This window comes from Chinchilla lanigera, unplaced genomic scaffold, assembly GCF_000276665.1.
Source record: "Chinchilla lanigera isolate Chin_1 unplaced genomic scaffold, ChiLan1.0 scaffold00009, whole genome shotgun sequence".
Taxonomy (NCBI): Eukaryota; Metazoa; Chordata; class Mammalia; order Rodentia; family Chinchillidae; genus Chinchilla; species Chinchilla lanigera.
In genome coordinates, this window is record NW_004955410.1 from 35,402,492 (window position 1) to 35,422,408 (window position 19,917).

Consider the following 19,917-nt stretch of genomic DNA (forward strand, 5'->3'; position numbering starts at 1 on the left):
CAAGAAATACAGAGCATGTTTAAATTTTTTAAAAAATTTATTATTGTAAAAGACACCTTGCCATTAATCTCTGTCAAAATACTCCCTCTTCCTGCAGCCGTACTCATCCCATCCTTCTTGCCACTTTCTGAAGCAGTTCCAGAAGCCCTCTTTCATGAGTGTCTTTAGTTGCACTGTCACAATGACCTTGATTTACTGAATCAACTCAAAACGTTTATCTTTTACGGTCATTTTGACTTTGGGGATGACCCAGAAGTCAAAAAAAGCCAGATCCTGTGTTATGGTTTGTGTCTGGGTGTCCCCCAAAGCCTCATGCGGTCATGGGGCAGGCTTTTAGAGTTTGATTGATTATGGGTGTGAGAGCTACACCTGGTCTGAGTTGGATAGTTTGCATATGTAAGGGAGAGGAAGACACTGCTTGGGGCCATTCCTGGCTTTTGTGCTTGTTGCTTTTGCTGTGTTCTGCCTCCATGAGCTGTAGCCCTCTGCCATGTGCCACTCTGCCTTCTAACCTGCTAAGTATGGACTGAAACCTCCACAAACTGTAAGCAAAATAAACCTTTCCTTCCTTAATTTTGGGCATCAAGTACTTTGTCCCAGCAATGAGAGAAAAATAACCAAGACATCCTGGGAATAAGGTGGATGAGGACTCACCAAAATGTTCTAAGTTCATAGAAATCACTGTGAATGCAAACTGCTTCAGAAAATGGCAACAACAATGAGATAAGCATGTTTGGAGCATGAAGTCTTTTGAGGGAGATTAATGGCAATGTGTCTCTTTTTGTAATATTTTTTTACATTAATTAAGTTTATTGGTATATTTTAGGTATACAAAATGATCACATTCATTATAGGGAAATTGCAATTGTACATGATATAAATTGATTCTTTTTCTCCCATTTCCCTACCCTCCCTTCAATCCCCCTTCCCTTCCTTATTTACAAATGCTTTGTTTCTATTTTTTTCTTCTTTTCTCTCCATTTTTTCTTTTTCTTTCCTTACTTTCCCCCTCCCCCCTCCCTAGATCCCATTCCCATTTAAACATTTTATTTTCCTATTTCACAATATCAATTACACATTTTGGTCCTTATTTACACTTTTGGTTTCTCACATCAGAGGAACCAGCAGTGTTTACATATGTATGTCTGATTTATTTCACTTAAGAGTATGGAGATATTGGTTTTTTTGGTACAATGGAGTACTACTCTGCCATAAAGAAGGATAAGCTTGAGACATTCCTAGCTAAATGGATGCACCTTGAGGCCATACTCTTAAGTGAAATACATTTTTAAAATTTAAACATTCCATGTATTTTTTATTTTTATTTTTTATTTTATTTTTTATTTATTTATTTTTTATTTATCACATGGGCTGAACACATGCTGGTTGAGTTCAAATCCTGACAGCTTTTCTTCCTAGTTATGTGACCTCCAGCAAGTCTGTTGTCTTCACTGGCTCAGTTTCCTCATCTGTAGAATGGTGCTGGTAATGCCTATGCCTCTGGGTTGCTGGGGGATAGAGCATATCACACAAAGCACATAGTAAGGAATCTGGAAATTAAAGATTTTATAGTAATTTTTTCTGCTATTTTCTGAGAATCATGAGGGCTGAGATTTTACTGTAAACAGCAAGAGGTAGAAAATGCAGATTCCAAACCAGTATTGCTACTGACTGCATGAACCTAACCTGTGGTAGAGAATACATTCCAAATCCTCTTTATCCCCCTTTTACCATGGAAGAATAATCAACTTGATTTTATTGTGCCCTAAAATTTTTTCTTATAGCACTGATTGCTTTTTAAAATAATTTTAACAATGTATACCAAATGTGGAAAATATGGAAAAAAATGAGAAATCAAAATCATCTGAAATCCTACTACCTTCAAAACTTGTTGCTACTTCAGTGTATCCTTGTGAATTTTTCCCTATAAATGTACAGTTCAAATATATACAGAGCTGAGATTCTACCTATGTGTATTTACTATTGCTTTTTCCCTCCCTTTTTATTGTGAACACTTCCTACTGTGATTACATTATCTTTCAAACATGATTTTTAATGAAAGTCTGATATTTCACAGTGTACTATTTGCTCTTGTGTTCTTTATCTGTAAGCTTTGTGGTTGTCTTTTTAATGCATTTACTTCTTTTTCCCTTTTTATTTCCCATTAAGTTTTGTTATAAGGATTGATGGGATTTCCTTTACTTTCCCTCCCTCTGGTGATTTGAAAACTATTCATCCTACTTTAACTTAATAGTGGTTACCTGTAAGTTTTTGAAAGCATATTTAAGCCCATATTCCCTAAGCATCAAAGTTAAGAATTAAATACTGATTGTACAGCCTTTTCCTACCACTTTCCAATTTTTGTTAATACAGTCTAGATTTTACAAAACACGGTAATACAGCACCTTTACATTATGTTAATTTCAGTGTTCGCTCATCCATTTCAAACACTGTTTTTGACGATGCTACTATTTTATAATAACTTACACTGTGTTTAGACAATGCTATCAATTTACCATTGCTCACAGATACATTACACTGCAAATTCCTCACCTTAATTTTGATTTGCCTCCTTTCTCAGCATTTGCCATGAAGATTTTTTCCATGAAGGAAGTACTGGCAGTGTAATTTTTATGCTGGATGTCTGACAGTGTCTTTCTGTTGACCTTACATGTAAATGAAAACTTGACCGAGTACTTTTCTTTTCTCAAAGTTGTTGAAATCACTCCATTGTCTCTGAGTAGTGACTTTAGAAGAGAAGCCCGAGGGTACGGGGACTTTGATTCCTTTGTAGGGGATCTTGTCCTTTTCTCTGTCTGAAGATTTATAGAGTTCTCCTTAGATATCAGAAATACTTTTCAGGATATGTGTGTGGGTTGACTTAATTTCCTTTGCATTACACTTAAATATGCTCTTTCAGTCTGCAGCCTCAAAGCCTGCAATGTAGGTGAGGTCATTATTGCTATCGATAACCATCATTGTCATTTCTTCTCTGAGCTGTTTCTTCCTTGGAGGATTGTCTCTCTATATGGTCCATGATTTTGTTATTCAGGTCTCAGTATCACTTGATTTATTTTTTTCTCAGTATCACTTGATTTCCAGGAAAGTTTTGCAAGTGTGTGTTTAGTTTGTCAATTGCAGTATGTTTCCTACTATTTACTGCTTTTGTGAGCCATTCCTGCAAGCTTAGCAGGCCTCTGGTGCTTCCTTCTAGCTGGACAAGAAGGGCGAATCACAGCAAGGGCCAGATCAAGTTCCACTCACTTTCTTATATAGTTTATGTATTGTTTACGTGTTGTTACTGCTTTGGGGAGCTTGGTTTTAAAAGAGACTGTGTGGCCTTAAACCTGTTAATATTGATTCTGGCCTTCAAAAGGGAAAGTTTACTGACCTCTTCTCTAGATAGTATTTACATTGGTTTTACAAACAAAAGTCCTCCTTGGTTTTATTGAAAAACAAATAAGAAAATTTCCCAAACATTCTCTTCCACTGTGTCTCTTATAGTAAGTTATCTTGTAGAAAACACTTCTTTTTTAATAGAAAATATTTCTTAAGGTAGTTCTCATCTTTTTAAAAAAAATTTTTGGACCTGTGATATCTTTCTAATTCTTTGGTGACTTTTTTTTTTTTTATTTGTTCAACCACAGAAGAAAGGCTGATGTTGTTGTACGTGAGGCATGCTGGGTCTACAAGGGGAATGTAGAGGGCTCTTTTCTGAGTGTTTAAATCCTAATCTCTCTCTCATTGAAAAACCAAACTCATCTTCAGCACCAAGTATAATTCCTCTCACTTTAGGCAGCAAAGAAAGGAAAGAGAGAAACTTAGGCACAGAGAGCCTGTAGCATACATACAATTTTTAGTTTAAACATCACTTTTTGCTGCAAATTTCCAAGTCCCACTCCTCAGCTGACTTGGTTTCTCCCTGGTAAAATCTCTGCCAGTGTCCTTTAACACCTGAAACTTTGGAAAGGCTGTGACTGTCACGTGATGAAGCCCTGGGACTAAGGGGTGGGCATTAGCTCAGCTATTTCTAAGTAACTACTTTTGAAGATATTTGCAGGACTTACAGTTCCAATTCTTTTTCTGTTGCACCTGTGTTGTACATGGCCATCAGTGTCTTTGTCTTTGTGTAATTCATACATCTGAACCTTTGGAAATTTGGAAGCAGGAGGTGAGGATGTTTGCTCCTTGTGTGTTTACTGCACCACCTACCTGACTGCAAGGTGCTGCATGAATATGGGGCCCTTCTGCTAAATCACACTGTTGTAGGCTACGATGACAACCATGCTATGTGCCCACATGCATGTTCATCATAGGAGGGGGAGGGGAAGAGTGGGAGTAGGTATGAGCAAATGTACTTTTGGTAAAAACATGGATTTGAAAAATCAAATACTTTTAAGATTTAGTAAGCTTCCATTATCCACACTTCTGGAAGGGAGATGTGAGGTACATCATCAAAATCATCCAATCATTTAAAAATTCTTTTCACATACTTTTGGGGTGCTTTTTGTGAAATGTGGTGGAGCTTTCCTACTTGAGAGCAGGACTCCCCCCAGCCCTCTGCAAATTTATTTTTCGATCTGCATTTACTTGGGATGGTTCTAAAATAAGTCTGGATTCCCCACCACCCACTAGCCTGGATATCTAGGGCAGCAGGACTAAACCCTGACAATGCCCAAGAGAATAAACCACATCCAGAACCTCAGGACTGATTGCCATCCATCTTCTTCCCGGAACATCTACCCCTCACACCCTAATGTGATTCACCCTGAAAAAGTCTGCAAAACCAAATAGTCTAGCTACTTACTCCTTAAGGGTCTTTCCCTGGCATCCTCTTCTCTACTGCCAGGGAAATAGTATCTGTCCATTTCACATTTGCTGTTATTCCATTTCTTTCCAACTTCGCTTGAATGATAGCTCATGATCAAAGGGGTTGAAATGCTAATAAAAAAAAGGGATCTTTTTTTTTAATACCAACATTTTTCTAATGCCAACAAAAAATAATCTTGGTAGTATTAGAAACAATGGCCACTACTTAAATTCTTGCCTTGTGCTTTGTTGTAGTTTAAAGTTTACAAGGGGAATAGTATAATTTAATACAGAACACATAGTTTACAGAATTATTTTATAATAGTCACCTGAAGAGTCATATACAAAGAATACAAGAAATCTGTTCACACACTAAAGACCAAAGAATCTAGCTGAGGGCTGGATCCCATGGTAATGTCCTTCATGTGTCCAGCTGAAGACCTAGAGCCCATAACAATGTCCCCCACAAGTCCAACTGGAGGCCTAAAGCCCACGACAATGCCCCATGCAGGCCTATTTCTCAGATCTGTGCTGGGGAGGCCCAAAGGTCAGTGGTGGAATCTAGAAAGTCAGTGCACGCGGGATGAAGGATCTGTGCTAGAAGACTGAGGGATCTGTACTGGAGCCAGGAAGTGATGCTCAAAGTAAGGACCAGAGCTCCTCCAAAATGAACCACAACTTTTCTCAGCGACCAAAAGGTTCTGAGCTCCTCCTCCAGTGAGAACAGCTAAGTTCATCAGGAAAGCCAGCACGACAAGCTTCTCCAGAAAAACCAACAGCTCCTTACAGCTTCTAACAGCACCCAACAGCTTCCCAACAAGTTCTTCCCTTCCCACCAGTTATACCCCTTACGCTGCTGGTAACAATCCTCAGGTGGGCCTCCCACACCCAGCACTATACTCACTCAGTCAGCTGAGTGTTACAAGTTGACCACCAGTTGTCAGTCCACCACATGCTTTTTGGTGCAATTTCTAAATTAGGGGCTGTGTCCGGAGAAGCCATCTGCTCAGGAGCATTTAGTCCCCAGAGTTGCTGATGTCTTTGTTCATATGGCAACCCAGAGGGTCAGAAAGCTTCCCAGCTTGGGGCTGCAAGGCACTGTGCAGGCTGTGATGACTCTGGTTTGGTTACATCATGTAAATATATAGGCTTTACCTACTCCTGCATAGATGTATGTATTTATGTTTCCTAAGCTACATATTTCAGGGTTGTAATTGCATCCATGCCCCACCACATCATAGACATGAAGGGAAAATAAGGGCTTTGCACGTTCTTAGAGAGGTAATTATGGTAATAGACAGGCCTTGTTTGCTGTGCTTGTCCTGTGAAACACTTAGCCCAGCTTTGCCCTGCACACAGCGTTGGGAGTGTGTGGGCTTGGCAGAGGACTGTTTACAGTGTGGGTTTCCTGGGTACCTTTCTATAGCATTACCATACTCACACAGGAAGGTGCGTGTAACCTGAGTACACACTCTGGTGCATATTCACAATCCCAGCTCCTCCATGACAAATCAACAAATAGAACATTCCCATTTCCCAGAAGTCCCCTCCTGCCCCTTGAAGTCCCAGCCCTGACCCTCTCTGGGGGGCACCCACCCTCCCATCTCCTCACAGCACAGACTTGCTTCATCAGTTTGGTGCTTGATCCCTATGGCTCTGTGTGGGACATACTTTTTAAATCTTATCCCTTTTGCTCTATTTTGTGTGTGCTACCATGACCTGGGTCATTACCTGCAACTGTAACTTATTTACTCATTTTGTATAGCATTCTTTTGTGAGGATCTACCAAAATTTTGTTTTGCATTTTGTTGTTGTTGAGCACTTGAATGGTTTGCGATTTTTGTCTTACATGAATAATGCTGCTCTTACTTTCTTTGTGTAGGCCTTCTGGTGACCACATATATTCCCATTCCTACCGGAAATATATGTAGGAGTGAAATTCCTGGTCACTTAGTGTATTCTGCTTTCACAGATACTGCCAAATATGAACCAGGTATTTTAAAAGGGCTTTAGTCTCAGCAGGCTGATTAACATCCTCACCAGAAAAGAGCAGACAGGGTACACCAAGTTATTTTTAGACTACACAGTAGAATGGGTTTGGGGGAAAGATAGCCACAGGCATATTATTTCAATAAGTGTTTATTGAGGGCTCACTGTCTAAATGAAAAGAAATATTAGTTCCTTCTGGGTGCTGTAACAAATTATCACAAACTTCATGGCTTCAAACAACACATATTTATTCTCTTAAAACTCTGGAGGTCAGAAGTCCAAAATGGATTTCACTGGGCAGAAATCAAGGGGTGCACAAAGCTAGTTTGAAATAATTTTAGGTTTCTAGAAGAGTTGCAAAGGCAATTCACAGAGTGGCTCTATGTCCTATATCTAGAAGCTCTACAGAATCCATGTCCTTGCCTTTTCCAGAGCTGCAGCCTTTGGTTTTTGAAGCCATGCTCCATCCCTAAGGCCAACAGCAGGCACCTTTAAATCCCTTCCTGCTGTGTCTTCCTGTGGCCTGCTCCTCTGTGTAGTAAGAGCTCCCTCACCTTCTTAGCAGGATGCTTGTGACTGATTTAGGATTCTGCAGATGATCCAGGATGATCTCTCCCTTCTTGGGATCCTTAATCTCATCACATCTGCAAAGTCTCTTCTTCCATACCAGGTGCCACATAAGGCAATTGTACTTTTCAGGGATTAGGACCTGGAGTTTTGGGACCATTATTCAGCCTACCATGGAGGGAGATACCATCATAACTTGATTTTAACAGAACCTGCCCTCATGAAAACCATAATGGTGCCATCATAAGATTTCCAGTTGTTCTGCTGCTATCTATGGTTCTCATGGCATCACAGGAGAAGGCTGGCTAATGGGATGGGAGAAGTGGACCTAAAGCATAGACAATTTAAGATTTCTTTCACCAAATTGTAGTTCACTTTTCTTAGTAACAAAGATTCTAAGATAGTTAGGAAGAAAATATCAAGGTATAAGATACCTTTCACACATCCTGTTTGGACCCTGAAATAACAGGTGGACATTGGTGGGAACTGACATCCAAGTGTAATCCTTGCCATGTAAATTTAATTAACCATGTCATGGAACATGGCCTAGCGATCACGCCATGGTTATGTCAGGTGTTAACATGAGGGGATGTTAGGTGTAGGATATAGAGCCCCTCTGTGCATTGCCTTTGCAACTCTTCTAGAAACCTAAAATTATTTCAAACTAGAAACTTAAAAAAAATACAAAGTTCCCATCTCAGTACCAGAGAAAAAGCTCCAAATTCCCTATGTTTATGTAAAGTGGGAGACAGGGTCCAGTGTGGGCAAAATGAATTAAGAAGATATAAAAAGTTGATGAGATTTTAAAAAGCTAGAATCATTAAAGTCTAAATGGTGACTGGGGGCTGTAGACAAGTGCAATAGCTTTCTTGGCATCTCTGCAGGAATGTAGCCGTCATCACTGGTTTCATCCATAGTCTCCCAGGAGACCTGGGCAGAGGGCAGTCCCTGGGTATGAATGGCGGAGAACCCTCCCTGCCTTCAACCTCTGATTGATTTATCAACTCCTCCTTGGCCCTCTTCCCCTGCCCTCCTCTCTTCTTTTGGCCCTTCCCAGGGCTCAGGCTGTTAAGGGCTCCCCCATGGCCTGCTGACTCACAGCTGTGTTGTTATCTTCTCGTCACACACTTATCTGGGCACAGTTAGAACGCTGTAATAAAATTTATCACTGACTTTAATTCCATCATCGTCCAGACCCGGTTGATTAGCCCCTCTGGTTGTTTGGCTTAGCTCGGCACCTCCAGCTTTTTCTGAGGAAATTGGTAGAGATAGGGGCTCAGAGAGCCCTCTCAGGCTTATAACAAGAGAGCAGAGGCAAACCTGGACCCTAAACACCCTGATAATAAATAAATGCAAATGGCTTCTTTTCTCTCCTACCCTCCTATCAGTCTTGTTTCATGGCCAGAAGAGGAAAGAGGCCATGCTATGAGGTGCATGAGGCTGACCCCACCTCATGACAACCTCACCTGCCCGACCCCAATCCTGCCAAGATCTCCTGAGAGGGGAGAGAGGCTGGTGGGTGGGTCTCGGCAGGGGAGCTGAGGGCAAGGCTCTGCTTCAGTGGAGTGGGAGCCCTGCAGCTGCCCCCCACACTGGCTGTGGACTCTCTGCTAGGCCACATGGATCTGGCAGCCTTTTCTGCTTGTCTAACTCGCTTCACAGTTGCATGCTTGGCACACAGTTTTTAAGCCCAGAGAGAGGGTGTGGGTAGAATGCAGAGTAGAGATTCCTCAAGGGGCACTTTCAGTCAGATAACATACTGTGGGGCTCCCAGAAGACGAGTGGGTGGTGCCTGTGTCATCCTAGGGTGTGTGAGTGCATGTGCGTGTGTGTGTGTGTGTGTGTGTGTGTGTGTGTGTATACACACTCTCAGAGTGCACTGGGATTTGGCAGGTCTCCAAGTGTAATTGCAGCAGCCTTTCACCGTGTGTGTATATGTGTGTGTGTGTGTGTGTGTGTGTGTGTGTGTGTGTATGTATGAGAGACACAGAGACAGAGAGAGAGAGAGGGAAAAAGAGAGAGAGGCAGAGACAGAGAGATCTACTCAGGCATGCCAGTGTGGGCTTGCTCCTCCACCCTCTCTTCATGTTTTGCTTTGCTGCCCAGCTGCCACCTGCGTGTCTCTCATTCCCGCTGCACCATCCAGAAAGCCAGATGCCCCTCCCAACCCCTGAAGGTAAACCTGTTCTGTGTAAAGAGGCATCTTGTCTCGGCGTAGTCTCCTTCCTCAGGTTTCCTGATCTTTTCAGGTGCCTGCTGGTAGGGAGGCAGATACCGGAGCAGCAGCAGCAGTTGTGGATACCTGCTGTGCACATGCAGTCAGAGCCAGGTGAGACTGGAGACAGTCGAAAGGCAGGTAGCCGGCGCTGCCTGTCAGAGCAACCTGTCTCCCTGAGGTAGGTCCCACCATCTTGGCAGGGATGCACAGAGCCTGTGCTGCTGGCCAGCCTCAGCCCTAGGACGTGCTGCTGGAACTGTGTGCGGTGGAGGCACATGGTAGGGCAGGGAGAGGCCAGTACTTTCCTGCTCAGGCTGCTGTAACCATGGACTGGGTAACTAAAACTGCAGACATTTATTGTTCCATAGTTGTGGAGGCTGGAAGTTCAAGGTCAGTGTGGGTAGGACCGGTTTCTCCTAAGGCCTCTATCTTTGGCTTGCAGATGGCTGTCTGCTCCCTGTGTTTTCATGTGGTCTTTCCCTTGTATATGTCTATGTTCTAATGTTCTCATTTTATACGGACACCAGCCTCATTAAATTCAGAGTTCACACTAACAATCTTATTTGAATGTAATGACCTCTTTAAAGGCCATCTCCAAAAACAATCACATTCTGAGATCCTGGTGCTTAGGGCTCCACATGTGAATTTGGAGGATATATAATTCAGCCCATAACAAGGTCCTTTCTGTGTGTCCATTCTGACTCCATCCTCCTGGCCATTTCCCAGCCAGCTTCAAGAACCACAGAGTGCCCCTCACAGAACCCTAAGTACTTTCGCACACGTGAGCAAATGGCTTTGGGTTTTACGGCGAGCAAATTAACTGCAAGGATGATACAGATTTTTGTTATTATTTTAATATTTATGGGATAAGTAAAAGGCAATATGATATAGTGGCAAGAACAAAAGCTTTGGAATGAGAGTTGTTATGTGACCTTGATCAAGGACCACGTTTCCCTCCCTCCCTCATATGGTGAGTCAAAAGCAATATTGCTGGGCACCAGTGGAATAGATACTAAGCTCCCAGAACTTTGAGCACTCATTGTGGACAAAGGATGAGCTGAAAACTGGAGTTCCTTTTTCTTGCAAGGCTGGGTCTCAAATTTGCATGTGAATTGGAATCACCCAGGGGCCTCTTACACCATAGACAGCTGGGCTTTCCTCCTGGAGTTCCTGAGTCAAGAAAGCTAGACAGTTGCATTTCCAAGGGCAGCTGCTGGTCCAAAGGACACACCCAGGGACTCCTGCCTCACAGTCTCTGCCCCAGCTTAGGGTCTGCCTCACCTTAGCCACTCCTGTCATTGCTGCAGTTCTATCCTGATCTGATTGCTCTAGTCTCATTCACTGAAAGGATTCCATCTTGTACCTGATTTACATAAGATTTGCATTTCTTAGTAGGCTTATTTCCTTTGGTCTCATCCTTCTTCCTCTGTTTGTATTTCTCTTGTCACTTCTGGGCTTCCAGATTTTACACCATGAGCCAAAAAGTAGGAGACAATGCATAGCTGCCTAACTGACACTTGTGATGACCCCAATTAGAAGGAGGCAGATGCAAAAGGAGCATCTTCCCCACTGCTGTCCTCATCTTTGGAACCCCCATGTGCCTCTACCCCAACGTGTATCAATTCCCTGGTCCCAATTCCCTAATCACTTTGCCAGAGTAAATAATTGCTGGTGCGTGGTGACCCAAGGTCATCGCCAATGGAGGAATGTAATTAGGGCCTTCATTTCCGACCATCTTGGGAGCTGTCTTGCAGCTGGTACTTGTTTCTCTGACCCCTTGCATTGATGCTCCTGTCCCCCTCCCCTTCCCTTTCTCAGTTCAGAGAACTTGGGTTGGAATAGAGTTGCTCATGAGCAGATGCCCACACTATGGACCTGAGAATATAGAGCATCATGCTCCAGGGAGCTGGGACCTTGGCCCTCATGCCTTGCACACCATGAATTGTGGTACAGGAGTGCTCTCTAGGGACCATTTGAAGGAGGAATCTGAGATACCAAATAACTCGGGGTCGTGTCTTTTTGGACTCCCCAACCCCTCATGGCCACCATTGCTTTTGCTGTGTTAGACTATTTTACTTCCTTTCTTCTTTGCCTTTTGAGCCCTGTTAATATGTACTTTGTAGAGACGGGCATGCTACAAGTTCCCTGGGTGGAAAAGGCCAGCGGTGACTTGGAAAGTGTCCTCCTGGTGGGTGGGGCATGAATGTAGGAGGCAGAAGCCTGACCTTTTGTTCCTGCTTCTTCCATTTTTCCATGCTGGTCTGATTCCTTTCTCCTAAATGCATAGTGTCAGGATGCTTGCTGGGGAAGATGATGATAGAAAAATGTTCTTGAGTTCTTTTGGAAACACCCATCTGGTCAAAGCAGGGAGGAAAACATCTTATTGCCATCACTCTGCCTCCCATGGTGAAGCCAGACTTGAGACAAAAATAAAACCAAGAGAAAAGGCCAAGAACCTCTTGAGTGTCCTTCCAACATCTCTTTCTGTTGGGAAAGGAAGAAGGCAGGAAGTATGATGTAATATTTTGGTAGCTGACACTTTGAGGCTCATTTTGGGAAGAATGTACAGATTTAGTCTGAGTGATGTGGAAGTTTTCTTGATTAAAAAAAAAAGAGGGATGATTGGCTGTAATCTCTAAGAAGGTCCCTCCTAACAATAAATGTGCACAGCCTGCACTACTTGCCCCTGCTGTTACTTGGCCCACTCTGCTCTGAGACATTGAGGCCATGTAGGAGCCCAAGTTCTATTTTCTTACAGGGGCCGGTGCTGACTTCTCTTCTTGGCATCTCACTTGGCCAATGGGCCAAACTCTACTTCTGTCTTTTCCTAGACAGATTCTCCACAGACAAATGTTTCCTTGCCTGCTCAGCCTACTGCCTCTTCTCCACAAGGTGTGGGAACATCACTGAGAGAAAATACCCAACATCCACAACCTAAAGGAGGAAAGATTCATTTTGGCTCACAGCGATAGTCCATAGTTGACCATCTCCAAGACAGAACAGCATGGAAGAGGGACATGGCAGAGGGAAGCTGCTCACATTATGGCACCAGGAAGTACAGAGAGATGGGAGTAGCTGGGAGGGGAGATATAGCTTTCAAGGTCACACCCCAAGTGACCCACCTAGTCTACCAGGCCTCACCTCCTAACAGCAGTCACTATAGCCACCCGATGGTCCTTCTAAAACCCCTGTCAGTGTGTCAGGGCTGATATCTGGAGGACCAGACATTAGCCCTACACAGACAGCACTGCTCATCTCTGCAGGAAGACCCACCTGCTTCCCAGGAAGAGCCCTCTTTCCTTTGGAAGACCTTTCTATGTGAACTCCTGTCGGGGGAGACAAGGCCAGGGTCTGGTGGAGTTGTTTCTGAGATCTCAGAGAGCAGCATTATACAGCTAACCAAGTACCAGAAAGAACCAGAGCCTTCTTGACCTACTTACCAGTTCCTTCTCTCTTCATGGCTTTCTGTGTGGGCTGAGAGTGTACACAGCCTCCTTGGACATCAGTATGCTTGTCTTTATGTGGAGGGGCCCACGCACCTCCACCTTCTTCCTTGGGGAGAGAGGGAACCAAAGTGATGACAGCAGAAATTGGTGTCCAGAAAGGAAATGGACAATGTGACTGAGAGAGGCCTTTCATCGGGTGCCTTTAATCTGGATTTTGTTGGCCTGGGAATGCCTTCCACCACCACCATTGTCACTGAGCATTTGGAGGCTTCTGAACTCTGTAAAGTCATTTGTAAAAACATGATTGGTGAGCATTTTCTAGAGCCTCAGAAGATTCTCAGAGGTCTTGGCCTCTCCCAGGTGAACACCCACCGGTATCTTTGAATGGAACCAGCTTGTACTCCAGTTGTGAGGCTGAGGAGAACAGCTCTCTTTTTTTGAGATAACACTTGATCAGCAAAAATGGCCTCTTGTCCAGGGCAGTAAAGGAGCTTCACTCTAGATTCTGAGTAAACCCATTAAGGAAGACAGAGAAGCAGCATGAATGGAGGCAGTCCCAGGTGACAGATCAACCCAGAAAAGGACAGATTTCCAAACAAAGTGCATCTGCCTCCTCGCCCCTAGAGGGAGCAGAGCTGGTACTATGTGATCAAGGTTTGTTTCTTCATCTCCCTAAACTCTGCTTTCTCTGAAATGAGTCACCCAAGCAGACCCCTGTCAAGGCAGGAGACTTGGGGTTGATGGTTTCTCCCTGCTTCTGAGTTCCTTTGCTTGTGGGCATTGTGGAACTAGCTTTGCTGTCTTGACCTGACTGGACCTTGGATTGCCCTTATTTGGAGTGCCCAGGGTACACAGTCAAGCATTGTCAGGGATCAAATTGTTAGCTTATGAAGAACTCAAATTTCAAGCCATATAGGTCTGACCAAGAGGCTGGGATCCTGGGAAACTATGGAGAATGAAACCAGTTTATTACACAGTGGGAATGAGTAGAACCACAGGCACAAGCTCAAGATAAATAATGAGATCAAGTTTATGCCTGACCCAGTGTCTGTTTTGTCTACTCAACCAGCTAATTTTTACCTTATTAGAAAAAAAAAAGTTTTCAAAGGTCTTGATCTTCGATAAAAAGCCAGTGATTTGCCACTGACACAATTCAGTTCAATTTAAACCAATTCTGTTAATAACTGAAATATTTGTTAATTGCTTGTATCTTTAGTACCTTACTAGACACTGTCAAGGATTTATAAGAAGGCACAGTCCCTGCTTTTCATGAACTCATCAGTTAGCCATGGAGAATAAACATTTTTCGACTAGTAGCTGAAGGGAGCCTGAGGTTGTGGATGTTGCATGCAGAATTTAGTCTATGGTCAAGAGCGCTTTGCTGAATCCTCTGCCTGAAGGTTGTTCTTCTGAAAAAAGCATAGTGTCTACAATCTCATCTATTTCATCAGTTTTAGGTGAGAGAATCTCCCCAACAATTGTTTTGTCCAGGGAAGAAATAACCTGTGGCTTAGGGGCATGACATTGTGCCTAGGTAGAGGGACTGTTGTTCAATTAGAGGTTGCTTTTTCTAAGCTATTGAAGAGTATAGACTTCTTGACTTGCCTCATTTCTTTTACCTTATCTACTCTTCCTGTCCTCTGGTCTCATTTAAACTGACCCTATAACTGGGCCCCCTCTTCACCAGATTCTGTGGCTCTCCAGGGGAAAACAGTTCTAATTCATAGCCTATGTCAGTTTCTGTGGTAAAATTATTCCAACCAGGATGAGCCCAAGTCATTTAACAAGCAGATCACAATATTCACAAAAGTTTTAGCAATCTCTTCTTCTTAACTGTCACTACTGGCATCGGCACACCTCTGCAGGCTCCCTCCTGTTAAGCTGGTCACCAGTGACCACTTCACAAGGCACTGGGCCCAGACTGTACTGGCAAGTAGTAACTCTCATAAAATGCCAACATGGGCCCCCACTGGTCAGCATTCACTGGGAAAGGGAAGTTCAGAAAGGTGAACGTAATCCCATTTGCTACCTGGTAAGCCTACATGCTTTTCAGAGACAGAGCTGCAAGTTGAGTGAGAGGTTCCATGCACGCTTATTGGGGTTCTTACACTTAAAAGACAACTGCCTTCCTGAGCTGAGCTATGAAGATGACCTGTGAGGATCACTAAATCTACTTTTGAAATATGTATAATTCCATGAAGCCTTCTGATGAGTTCAGAGATCCTGTTCCCTCTGTTGACCATGGTACCGGGTCACCTTTCACTGAGCCTGTTTGACTTCCCTCATGTCTTTGAAACCTTTTAGCTCCAGGGTGATGGCCTCCTCCACAGAAACTCAGGTTACCCCAGAGATGGCTGAAAACATCAGTACTTAGGAGGTAGAAAGTCACCTGGTCCCACCTCCCAGGAATATACATTTTCTAGTAGTTTCCTTCCTCCCCTCACTGTTGAAAGAGACTTGAAGGAAGTATCCATCAGTTGTCAGCTGAATAATGGAGACAGAATCCAAAGGCCACTGTGCCTCGACCCTTGAGAGAAGAGGAGGAAGGAATAAGAACCAAGCCAACTCAGCCTCAGCTTCAGGTTATGTGCCGATCCATTCTGCACTGCAGCAGGGACCTGGTAAGTCAACCCAAGGTCTCCAAGGGAGAATCAAACAGAAGTGTCAGTCAGGCAGTGAAGCGGGGCCAGAAAAATCAATGCTGAATTCCAGATGCCAGGAGGGTAGGAGAGAAGGATGAAATGAGAGCATTTGTTTGCAATTCTAATATAACAAATCAACTGATCACTGGGCAAAACACCTAATGAAAATGCGCATTATGGATGTGAGTGAGAGAGGAAGCGAGGATGGAGGTCAGGGCAGGGGCTTCTGAGCGATTCACAGGTGTTTGTGTCTGCTGCAGGCCTGCTGTAAAGGGCAGTGGTGCCAAGACCAGCCAGCCTTGGGCTGGAATTCCAAATCTACCATTTACTGGTCTTGTGGCCTTAGACCAGTGACCTCACCTGATTGATCTTCCCTTTCCTTCTCTGTGAAATGGAATTGTTAGGAATTGGGGAAGGATAGGTTTTGTGACACTACAGTGAAGTGATTTAGGCACCTGGATTGTTGATGCCTGATATATACAACAGTTATTGTTTTTATTTTGTTTTCTTCCTTAAAACACATATCTCAATGTATAGTATATGGTGGCTTAGAGTATGTGTATATTTTGTGTACTTAATAAACACAAGGAGGTCGAGAGGCTAGAGCCTGATTTCATTTACCATCTTGGCAGCCAAGCATTTGAAAGACTTTACTTGTTTTTTTCTCTGGCTCCCCCAGATAGAATCCTCAAGTTCCACTCTTCTTATTTTCCTTTCAATCCTTTTTCCAGTAAGGAGAGTTGGGGTAGAAGTTCATGGGCATAGGGTCTTGATTTCCTCATGTGTTAAGTGATGGTAACAGTACCTACTGGGGTATTGTGAGGCTGAAACAAGAGGCATTATGGGAAAGTGTTTCACATCTTTTGCTGATGTGAACCAAGTGAAGTCTCTGGTTTGAGGGTGCTGCATGCAGTACTTCATTTAACCATAAACAAGTTATGCATTTATGGATCAAGGAGACTGGGAGTGAGTCTGATGGTGTATGTCCAAGACCATACATGGCTATTTCTGACTTGACTCACTGGGCGCCTAAGCTGCTGTGCCCTTGCTCGTATGGGGGCAGAGCCTGGCTGCTCCTACCAACAAGACATCAGTTAAGCTTCAGGGCAGAGCAAACCAGCCCTTCATCAAGAGGGACTTGTGAGATTTTGTTCTTTACCTATGGCCTCCATTGTACCACCAAATCATGTGATCTTGAGAGGCTGGCTTCATTCTCTGAGGGAAGATCTGGGAGGGGTCAAGGACATTGCTGGAAATTCCTAGGACTTCTTCTTCTTGTTTCTCTTTCCTTCTGGACAGTGAAGTGAGGTATATTCAAACTAGTCTTGCCATGGGAAAAGGCAAAATTTATCAAATCATATAGTTACCCTTTTTTTTCCATTTTACCACAACTTGAGAAATTTTCAAAGCATTTTACATGTGAAAATGTCATTTTCTATCCAAAAGTGAGTGCTATAGTTATGTGGGGGTGACTGTGATGTGTTCAAATGGAATCATTTCTGGCTTACACCGTGGAGATGTCTGTTACTTACCATCTCTATGGCAGTAGGAAATTGGGGGTGTCTGTGAGATGTGTCCAGTGGGTATGATTCACAGGGGATACCCACCAGGGCTGGATGAATGGCTATCAAGTCAGTTGCTCAGTTGCTGTGAGGAGAGGGCTGTGAGGACATGAGAGGGAAAACCAAGATGGAACGGATGTGAATGACTCTAGTCAAAACTCTTTTCATCAGCTTCAGAATCACGTAGAAGGAGCAGGTGGCACATTTGTGACATTCAACTATACATGTAAAGGTGCATGAGGTGAAGTGATGTGATTGGCTACATCAGGATGTTAATGAAGACAAAGCTTGAGAAGATGTCTTTTAATGGACCCAATGTGCTGGTTTTCAGGAGGCAAGAGCAGGAATAGCTCCTGACTGATCTGCTCTTCCAGAAAAATAATTTAGCATGCATACTTTCCTGCTAGTGACAAGCAGAGCATACAGATGTAGAGAAAATTGATAATGTGCATAGTTATAGTTGAGAATGCATAGTCACACTCTTACACAAATCCCCACAGTCCGCACACCCCACCAACCCAAACCTTGCCACAGAAATGTACTAGGTTGTCTGGCATTTCTGGAACACAGGTTCTTTTACAGGCTAACACACATGTCACGCAGCAGGAACAAAGTATAGATCATGGGAATCTTTATCTAGAAGAGAGTTAATTCCTAACTTGTATGGTTGTACACACCTGTAATCCCAGCACTCTGGGAGGCAGAGGCAGGAGGTTTGCCAGTTCGAGCCCAGCCTGGACAACTCAGTGCCTTAGGGAAACCCTGTCTCGAAAAATACAAATGAGTGGTAGAGGTATAGCTCAGAGCAAAGGCAAAGGCCTTGGGTTCAATCCCCAGTTACACACACACACACACACACACACACACACACACACACGGAGCTAATTCCCAAAAATAACACTTGACCAAAAGGGCCTTGCTGAGAGTATGAGAAGGTCAATTTCATTTCCAAATTTGAAGCAGAGGAGTAAGTGGGAAGTACAGTTCCTAAACAAAAGACTCATACTAGAAAGAGTATTAGGGAAGGGTGAAATTTAGCAAGCTAGTATTTTTAAGTTCATCTAAATGCTTTCAATCAGCTCAGTGTGTAAACAGGGCATCTGAGGAGAAAGAGTAGAGGAAGGCCCAGGGAGGGAGAGACGCCTGGCCTCGTTGGAGTCTGTGGTAGTGAGAAGCCGAATGAGTCCACGGCCCTCCTCTGCTCATGGATGGGATCTGTCTATTATTGTGTTTCTTGGAATGGAAGCACACATTTTTAAAAAAGAAGCTATGCCAGAAACATTTTAATTTGAGAGAAGTACCAATTTAGAAAACGAAGGGGAAGCCTAGAGAAGCTACGTGTTGGTCTTCGGAAATTTCCTCTGCTGAATCCTTCAGTGACAATATTTTCCCTCCTATGTAATAAAGAATACAGACTCGAGGTTAATTAAGAGGGATGTACCTAAAGGAAGGCTGAACCCAGAGCCATCCTAAGTGATGCAGTCACAGCCACCAGCAACAGAGCCATAGTGTTGGCTGGGTACACACAGGGACACAGACAGCAGGCCACTCACCAGCAGGTGAAAGCCTAGAAACATCCCGGAGGGGAGGGTATAGGGATCACAGTCACAGAAGTGTTTCTCATGCTCGAAGGGAAGAAAGACATACAGAATGTCTGCGGAATTGAGTCCTGGGTAGAAAATGGTCTGGCTGATTTAGACTTGAGGCAGCATAAGCCTCCTGAAGGCTTGGAATTTGCAACCCCATCGACAGCAGCCTAGAGGAGAGTCAAGATCCCCCACAGAGAATGGGCCATAACAAAGACGGTACCAGTGATTGGATTGGCCTTTGCTGTAGGAACACAGCCACAGAGAAGGGGCAGGTGCAGAACATCAGCAAAGGTACATCCTCCCGTTGGATGGAACTTAATGCTGCTCCATAGACTTTGCAGGACCTGAGCCTTGGAAGACACCGGAAGTGTGCCATGTGCTACTGACGTCCCGCCCTGTGACCACAGCCCTCCCTGGTTGCCCTCCTTTGTGATAAAGCCAGGGGTGGTGATCACAGGTAAGCTACTACAGCCCAGGCCCAGCAAGCAGATCCAACACATTGGCCACTCCACGAGGCCAACCCTCGGCACAGAGGCTAGGCCTTGTTCTACAAGTCTAAACAACCTATAAGTTTAATTCTGTCGTCAGGGCAAAGCAAATCAAAGGGACTCCAAAAGGAAGCCACACAGAAAAAACCTCGAGGGGCAAAGCCTACATCAGGGGACAATGCGGCTGTATATAATACCCATTTTTCACTTTTTTTTTTTTTGGTTTTTCTCCGGTACCGGGAACCGAACTCACGACCTCGCGCATGCCAGGCAGGCGCTTTTGCCGCTGAGCTAAATCCCCAGCCCTCCATTTTTCACTTTAAATTGTGAGCTATGGAGGCCTGGGACTGCTTCTGTTTTGGTCATTATTCCATATGTATGCTCAGCCCAGAGCCTAGCACCCTGTCCATGCTTTGTAAGTACCTATTAAATGCAAAGAACTATGGAATGACAACATTTGGGAGGACAAAGATCAGCATCTAACAGAAAAAAGAAAAAGAACAGGAAGAATCCTGTGGAGAAGCAGCAGATTGGAATCCAGAAAGATGAGTAGGTGGTGGGGAAAGATGCCCATTCGAGAAAAGTTAGAAACTTGAGGCATTCCCAA

The 19,917-nt window shown here is 43.8% G+C and overlaps 1 protein-coding gene and 1 long non-coding RNA gene across 3 annotated transcripts in view; one reads left to right on the plus strand and one right to left on the minus strand.

Moving 5' to 3' along the window:
- Nucleotides 1-19,917, plus strand: part of Plxna4 (plexin A4) — a 433,053-nt gene that overhangs the window by 121,450 nt on the left and 291,686 nt on the right. The window lies entirely within an intron of this gene.
- On the minus strand, nt 1,308-5,908 carry LOC106147794. Its single transcript, XR_001232760.1, has 3 exons — nt 5,714-5,908; nt 4,808-4,941; nt 1,308-1,508 (listed from the first exon to the last, which is right to left on the minus strand). It is a non-coding gene; the product is annotated as an uncharacterized LOC106147794 (long non-coding RNA).